The following is an 8925-nucleotide window of genomic DNA, read 5'->3' on the forward strand; positions in this document are numbered from 1 at the left end:
AGATCCTGGCGGCGGTGGCGCATCTGGGCCCGGGCGGGCCGGCCTCGGGCCGCGGCGGCGCGTGGGACGGACGGCTGTGACGTGGCGGCGCGGGAGTGGCTGCGGCGGTGGAGGAGGTGACGTGCCGCGATCTGATTTGCCGGGGTGAGGTGTCCAGCGGACATGTCCGGCTCGGGCGGACGTGTCCGTCGGCGCGAGGAGAGCGGGGCTAGGGTTTCGTCTACGAAAATGGACGGGGAGGACGTTTTTATAGGTAGAAGGAGCAAGGAGAGTCCAAATGAGGAGCGGTTTTCGGCCATGCGATCATGATCAAACGACCGAGAGCATGGAGGGGAGTTAGATGGGTTTTGGGCCACTTTGGAAGGGTGTTGGGCTGCAAAGAGAAAGGGGGGTTTTCAGCTACGCGGTTAACCGTTGGAGTACCAAACGACCTCCAAATGGCACGAAACTTGACAGGCGGTCTACCGGTGGTATACCAAGGCGACTTGACAAGCCTCGGGCCATTCTGAGAAAGTTTAACACCCGCACATGAAACAAGGTCTGAGAGGGGGCGACGGGCGCGCGCGAATGGTCCGGACTCCGAACGGACAACGGAGAGAACCGGGAGAACCCGAACGGATGCAAGTTTTGAAAAACATGCAGATGAAATGTAGATGATGACATGGCAAAATGCAACACGCAAACAAATGACATGACAACGACGGCGAATAATTGGCAGATACCTGGCGCATCGGATCCGGGGCGTTACAAGGGCACTGGAAAGCCACCTCGTCATATGACATATACATGGTAGACACCCTTAAAATAGGGAATGGCGATGAAAAAACCGAGGACGACCCCTCCAAGAAGCAACCTAAGCGCCGACGTCAGCGGCGCCGCTCTAAATCACGCCAAAGCAAAAACGGCGAGTCCGGCACTGGAGACAACAACACCCCGGACAGTGCCGAAGACAACTCCCTCCAGCAGGATGCAGCGCAGGAGGATGGAGAAGCCAACCGCCATGAGAGAGCGGCAGACAGGGAGGTCGAGGACGACAATTATATGCCTCCCTCCGAAGACGAGGCAAGCCTCAACGAAGACGAATTTGTCGTGCCAGAGGATCCTGTCGAACAAGAGCATTTTAAACGCAGGCTTATGGCCACGGCAAGCAGCCTCAAGAAAAACAGCAGCAGCTCAGAGCTGACCAAGATTTGCTAGCCGACAGATGGACTGAGGTCCTTGCAGCCGAAGAGTATAAACTCGAACGCCCCTCCAAGAGCTACCCAAAGCGCAGGCTGCTACCCCAACTAGAGGAGGAAGAAACTAAACCTACATCACCAGCGTATGATGTGGCCGATCGGCCACCCCGTGGCCACGACAGAGAGGCCTTTCGGCCCTCAACTCAAGCCGCACCCCGACGCCGCTCAAAAAGTACCAGAGCACGGGGAAACGCAACAGACCCGCGAGACATATTGGAGGATAAGGCAAGGCAAACAAGATCGATCTACGGATCGCGTGGGCGCCCCACGTCACGTGACGATAACCGTCACGCCGGATATGATAAATACGGCCAGGCCGAACACAACAGACAAAGCTCACCCGAGCTACGTCATGATATAGCCCAGTACAGAGGCGCCGCACACCCACTATGCTTCACAGACGAAGTAATGGATCATCAAATCCCCGAGGGTTTTAAACCCGTAAACATCGAATCATACGATGGCACAACAGATCCTGCGGTATGGATCGAGGATTATCTCCTTCATATCCACATGGCCGGTGGTGATGATCTACACGCCATCAATACCTCCCGCTCAAGCTTAAAGGACCAGCTCGGCATTGGCTTAACAGCCTGCCAGCAGAGTCAATTAGTTGCTGGGAGGACCTGGAATCCGCATTCCTTGACAACTTCCAGGGCACTTATGTGGGACCACCAGACGCCGATGACCTAAGCCACATAATCCAGTAGCCAGAGGAATCGGCCAGACAATTCTGGACATGGTGTCTAACCAAGAAAAATCAAATAGTCGACTGTCCGCACGCAGAGGCTCTTGCAGCCTTCAGGCACAACATCCGAGACAAATGGCTTGCCCTGCACCTAGGATGGGAAAAGCCGAAATCTATGGCAGCCCTCACGACACTCATGACCCGCTTTTGCGCGGGAGAAGACAACTGGCTAGCTCGTAGCAATAACATCACCAAGAGCCCTGGTAACTCAGATACCAAGGACAACAATGGCAGGTCACGTCGTAATAAGCACAAGCGTCGCATTAACAGTGATAATACTGAGGATACGGCAGTTAATGCCGGATTTAGAGGCTCTAAACCCGATCAGCGGAAGAAGCCATTCAAAAGAAATCCTCCGGGCCCATCCAGTTTAGACCGGATACTCGATCGCTCGTGCCAGATACACGGCACCCCCGAACAACCAGCCAATCACACCAACAGGGATTGTTGGGTGTTCAAGCAGGCAGGCAAGTTAAGTGCCGAAAACAGATACAAGGGGATGCATAGCGATGACGAGGAGGAGCCCCAGTCGCCGAACAATAGAGGACAGAAGGGCTTCCCCCCCACAAGTGAGGACGGTGAACATGATATATGCAACCCATATCCCCAAAAGGGAGCGGAAGCATGCTCTCAAGGACGTCTATGCGTTGGAGCTAGTCGCCCCAAAGTTCAACCCATGGTCCTCCTGCCCGATCACTTTTGATCGAAGGGACCACCCCACTAGAATTCGTCACGGCGGATTCGCCGCATTGGTCCTAGACCCAACCATTGACGGATTTCACCTCATTAGAGTCCTCATGGACAGCGGCAGCAGCCTGAACCTGCTTTATCAGGATACAGTGCGAAAAATGGGTATACATCCCTCAAGGATTAAACCCACAAAGACAACCTTTAAAGGCGTCATACCAGGTGTAGAAGCCAGCTGTACAGGCTTAGTTACACTCGAAGTGGTCTTCAGATCCCCGGATAATTTCCGAAGCGAAGAGTTAATCTTCGACATAGTCCTGTTCCGTAGTGGCTATCATGCCCTGCTCGGACGAACCACATTCGCAAAATTTAATGCGGTGCCGCACTATGCATATCTCAAGCTCAAGATGCCAGGTCCTCGCGGAGTCATTACGGTCAATGGAAACACCGAACGCTCTCTCCAAACAGAGGAGCACACGGTGGCCCTGGCGGCGGAAGTACAAAGTAGCCTCTCAAGGCAATTCTCCAATCCGGCTATTAAACGTCCGGACAACGTCAAGCGCGCCCGAAGTAACCTACACCAAACCGGCTGGCACGTTCCGAGCAAGCATAGCAGTGCGGCCCCAACCCCAGCCCTCGCGAGATTGCGATAGCGGTACCACACGTACATAACTAAGCTCTGGAAATACCATGGGCATAAGGGGAGGGGCACAACCACGGCACGCCCAGAATGCGGCTCAACCGCACTAGGGGCTCCTGATTTTGCCGTTTCTTTTTTTATACTTTCAGGACCCAACTATTCGGAAGGCCTGTCCGGCAATACACTCGCCGAATACACGATGCAACAGCCAGGGAGACAACAAGCCACGTCAAATGTCCAGGTGGTCTCTATAACGAGCTAAATACCTGTCTTACTTAAAGTCTCGCAGCTTACCCTTGGAGGGGGAAAATGTCAAATAATCCCATCTCTTGCTTATCACACTATTTGTATCATTCTGCTTTCATAGCAGCCCTTTAAATAACAATACATAGCTCTTGTCTATTATTGCATTCATTTTTTATATAAATATGTTCAGTCACGACATTATGCAACCTTACACTTTGGTACGACCAATACACCAGGGGCTTACGTACCCCATAATACGGTGTGAGAAGACCGAACACTCTCACGAGTGCGGCACCCCGAACTTATAGCACTATATGCATCAGCTCCGAATCATGTCTTGGGTCAATAGTTGGGTTTGCCCGGCTCCCATGTTTTGGTACCTTATGTTCCGCAATGTTGGCTAAGGTAGCGCTGGGAGAACTACTGCGATTGTGCCCCAGTTGAGCTGGGTTAACGCCTTAGTAGAGAAAGCTAAAACTGACCGTCATGATAGGGCGAGAGACCGGTCGCTGTTCGAGAGGTTTTTCGAGTCCCTAAATACTTATGCCGCTTAGAGTGAGGAGCCGGATTTATACGGCCTAGGCATGGATGGCGCCCCGAACTCGGTCTTCCGAATACTAGGGGCTTCGCCGAAAATTAAAATTATAGAATTCTATGGCTAAGTGAGAGTGATAAAGCATTATAAGTCCGATGGCCTGGTTCGTTGTGCTGAGCGCCTCCCTAGATGGACCCAAGAATGGGAACAAGAGCGCTCAGGTTTATCCCGAACACCCCAGCACTCGTGGCATGGGTGTAGAAGCCGACAACTTCCATCTCTCAGATTTCATAAACGGCCGCACAAAAGGTAATATTTCAAATTCAAAAAGTGTTGCTTTGCGCATATGAACAAGTTTTCAGCGCACAGGATAAACACGAGCGAGTTTACTCAAAAATTACATCCCCGGTACATTCATTCGCTACAAGACAGGTACCCTTCAGGACGCCCTCATGATACATCTCGGGCCTGCGATGCTCTTTCCCCTCCGGTGGCCCATCCTTCACCAGCTTCTCAGCATCCAGCTTGCCCCAGTGCACTTTAGCACGGGCAAAAGCCCTGCGGGCGCCCTCAATGCACACGGAGCACTTGATGACTTCAAGCCATGGACAGGCATCCACCAGCCGCCGCACCAGCCCAAAGTAGCTTAACGGCATGACCTCCCCAGGCCACAGCCGGCCTATCAGGCCCTTCATGGCCTGTTTGACTGCCTTATGAAGCTCGACGAGCTGCTTCAGCTGGTCGCTCAAAGGCACCGGGTGTCCGGCCTCAGCATACTGGGAGCAGAACACCTTCTCGGTCGAGCTCCCTTCCTCGGCCCGGTAGAACGCGGCAGCATCGGATGCACTGCGGGGCAGATCTGCGAATGCTCCTGGGGAACTCCGGATTCGGGTAAGTAACAGGTAATTTACTTTCACATGCTTGCTTTGCATAAAGATGCCTTACCCGCCACAATCTTTTTCATTGCCTCAATCTCCTGGAGGGCTTTTTGGGCTTCCGCCTTGGCAGATTGGGCGCTTTCAAGTGCCGAGGCAAGCTCGGACTCTCGAGTCTTCGAGTCAAGCTCTAACCTCTCATGTTTTTTCACAAGAGCATCGAGCTCTTGCCGCACCTCTGCCACCTGCGCCTCTTGCTTCTCTCGCTGTGAGCGCTCCATGGCCGCATTATCTTCGGCCTTGGAAAGCGCTTCCTTCAGGGTTGCCACCTGGGTTGTGGCCCCTACAACATTCACGTTGGTCCTGTCATTATTTGCAACCAGGTATTTCTATATACATTTAAATAAGGTATTAAATGCCTTCCTTGTCCTCGAGCTGCTTCTTGGCACGTCCGAGCTCGTTCTCGGACCGCTCAAGGCTCTGCTTCAATGCTTCGACCTCCGCAGTCAGTGCGGCAGAGGTCAGCAGCGCAACCTGCATTCCCATATTGACATATTTATGTTAGACTCCTGCGTATATCTTTTTTTTAGATCCTCAGTCCGGATTTTCTTTCCAAACACCAAACTTAGCATCAGGGGCTACTGTCTATGCAGTAACATTTTTATATGTTTTAAATACATACCTCAAAGCCTGTTAGCCTGCTCTTGGCGGACTGAACCTTCTGAATCACCGCACTCATAACAGTGCGGTGCTCCTCGTCGATGGAGGCGATGTTAAGCACCTCCAGCACATTGTCTGGCATCTTCGGTTGGACGGAGGCCGCCGGCGCCGTAGGCTTGCCCTTCTTACAAAGGGGCCGCCTGCCGGACTCCGAAACCACTGAAGGCTCCGAAGCGGTGTCCGGCCCAGGGCCGGACTTAGATCCCTCTGGAGCTTTACCCCCTTTGGGCCTGGAGTCCGGGAGGTCGCCTTGCGGTGCCTCCAGGACCACCTCCTCCTGGTTTAGTCCCTTTTGGGACTCCAGCTCGGCGTCGTCTGTGGGGAGAGGGGAGGAGGCCATCGGAAGTGAAGCGCTATTCACATCCGACAAATCCAGGGAGCCGCTCGACGAATCGCCGAGCTGAGCCTTGGGCAGACTGCATGATTGAATTCAGCGTCAGAAGGTACCGTACAATAGAGGAGCGCCATAAGTTATTCTGGTATCCGGATACTTACGATTTTGCCAGGGGCTTGACCCTGGATGGCCATTCATCCCCGCCGTCTTCGGCATCGGAGGCGTAGTCCGGCAGAAGGGTCCTCCCCTTCTTGGACCCTCCGGCCTCCCCAGTTGGGGCGGCCTTCCTTTTCTTTCCTCCCCCCGCTGGAGGGGGAGAGGCTTCTTCTTCTTCCTCCTCCTCGTCCTCAGAAGCGGAGGGCGCTTCGGGGTTGTCAGGCGATGAATCCGACACCAGCAGGCATCGGGAACTCTTTCGAGTCCCCATGGCCTTCTTCTTGGCCTTCTTCTCCGGCACCATGTGAGGTGCTAGAACCAGCAACTTCATTAAGCGTGCATCTGCTGGGCCTTTGGGCAAAGGGGCCGGACAGTCAAACTGTCCGGATGTCCTCTTCCAGTCCTGTCAAAGGAGCGGGAGTTTAGATCCTACATAGAGTCAGACTATGAAAATCAAGTGTCCCGTGAAGGACTAAAATCAAGCTTACTTCGGTGGCTTGGCGCTTGGCGCAGAATCTGCGATCCTCGGTGACTGGAGGGGAGGCCTCGAAGCTCTTGAATAGCACCTTCCAGGCGTCTTCGTGCTTTGTGTTGAAGAGCTGGGACAAAGTCTGGTGCTGGGCCGGGTCGAACTCCCACAAGTTGGAGGCCCGTCGTTGACACGGGAGGATCCAGCGGAAGAGCATGACCTGGACTATGTTGACAAGCTTAACCTTCTTGTTCACCAGGTCTCGGATGCAGGTTTGGAGTCCGGTCACCTCTTCTGGACTACCCTTCAACAGCCCCGTCTCTTTCCAAGATGTGAGCCGTGTGGGGATGCCAGATCGGAATTCGGGGGCCGCTGCCCATTCAGGGTCACGCGGCTCGGTGATGTAGAACGACCCCGATTGCCACCCTTTGATGGTTTCCACGAAGGTGCCCTCGAGCCATGTGATTTTGGCTATCTTGCCCACCATGGCGCCTACGCACTCCGCTTGTCGGCCGCCCATGACCTTCGGCTTGACATTGAAGGTCTTCAGCCATAAGCCGAAGTGGGGCTGGATGCGGAGAAAGACCTCACACACGACAATGAACGCCGAGATGTTGAGGATGAAGTTCGGGGCCAGATCGTGGAAGTCCAGGCCGTAGTAGAACATGAGCCCCCGGACGAGGTGAAGAGGAAAGCCCAGTCCGCGGAGGAAATGGGGGAGAAATACGACCCTCTCATGGGGCCCAGGGGTGGGGATGAGTTGCCCCTCATCTGGAAGCCGGTGCGCGATGTCCTCAGACAAGTATCCGGCCTTCCTCAACTTTTTGATGTGCCCCTCCGTGACGGTGGAGGCCATCCATCTACCTCCCGCTCCGTACATGATTGGAGAAGGTTGAGGTGGGAAGTGCGGACTAGGGCGCTGGAGCTCGAGTGCGCAAGAATGGATAAGCAAAGGAGGAAGAAGGCGTAGATGGAAAGGGTAGATCCTTATCCCCTTATATGGGCGGCCGAAACTATGAGCCCCCACCAGCCTAATAAAACTCGCTTATCTCCCAAGCGCCACGGTCAATGGCGCGGTTGGGTTACCCACGCCCGTACTGATGAGATTCCAGAATAAGGGGACGCGATCTCTGCTTTGACAAGACGTGCCGAGGAAACCGCCTCGCTAAACACGCCGAGGTGGAACAGTAAAGCGATTCGAATAAAGGCTTGGGCGTGGCGTGATGTCACGCTGCGGAATACGTCAGCAGATTAGATTTGTGCATATATTATTCTCTCTACGGTGGTATGTGGAAATTATTTTGCAGAGCCGGACACTATCCTTGTGTTCAACATCTTCTATGAAATATTCGGAGGAGGAACCCGCCTTGCAATGCCGAAGACAATTTGCGCGCTGGACTCGTCGTCATTGAAGCCTGGTTCAGGGGCTACTGAGGGAGTCCTGGATTAGTGGGTGTCCGGATGGCCGGACTATGACCTTTGGCCGGACTCCCGGACTATGAAGATACAAGATTGAAGACTTCGTCCCGTGTCTGGATATGATTTTCCTTGGCGTGGAAGGCAAGCTTGGCGATTCGATATGAAGATCTCCTCCCATTGTAACTGACTCTGTGTAACCCTAGCCCTCTCCGGTGTCTATATAAACCGGAGAGTTTTAGTCCGTAGGACGAACAACAATCATACGATAGGCTAGCTTCTAGGGTTTAGCCTCTCTGATCTCGTGGTAGATCAACTCTTGTACTACCCATATCATCAATATTAATCAAGCAGGAGTAGGGTTTTACCTCCATCGAGAGGGCCCGAACCTGGGTAAAAACATCGTGTCCCTTGTCTCCTGTTACCATCCGCCTAGAAGCATAGTTCAGGACCCCCTACCCGAGATCCACCGGTTTTGACACCGACACCAGTCATCAGCAACGTGCAAGTCACTAGGACCCTCATCAACGGCGGGGCAGGGCTCAACGTCCTGTCCGTAGAGACATTCAATAATCTCCAAGTGCCTTACGATTAGCATCATCCAACCAAGCCTTTCTCCGGAGTCACCGATGGCTCCACGGTTCCGATTGGGCAGGTCCGCCTCCCTGTCACCTTCGGGGCGTGCAACAACTACCGCACCGAGCTCATCGACTTCGACGTCGCCCACATTTGCCTGCCATACAACGCCATCCTCGGGTACCCAGCTCTCGCCAAGTTCATGGCCGTGACTCATCACGGCTACAACGTCCTCAAGATGCCAGGAAGTGGCGGAGTCATCACGGTGCCCTGTGAAGAAAGAGA

The sequence above is a fragment of the Triticum dicoccoides genome, chromosome 5B (assembly GCF_002162155.2).
Source record: "Triticum dicoccoides isolate Atlit2015 ecotype Zavitan chromosome 5B, WEW_v2.0, whole genome shotgun sequence".
Classification (NCBI taxonomy): Eukaryota; Viridiplantae; Streptophyta; class Magnoliopsida; order Poales; family Poaceae; genus Triticum; species Triticum dicoccoides.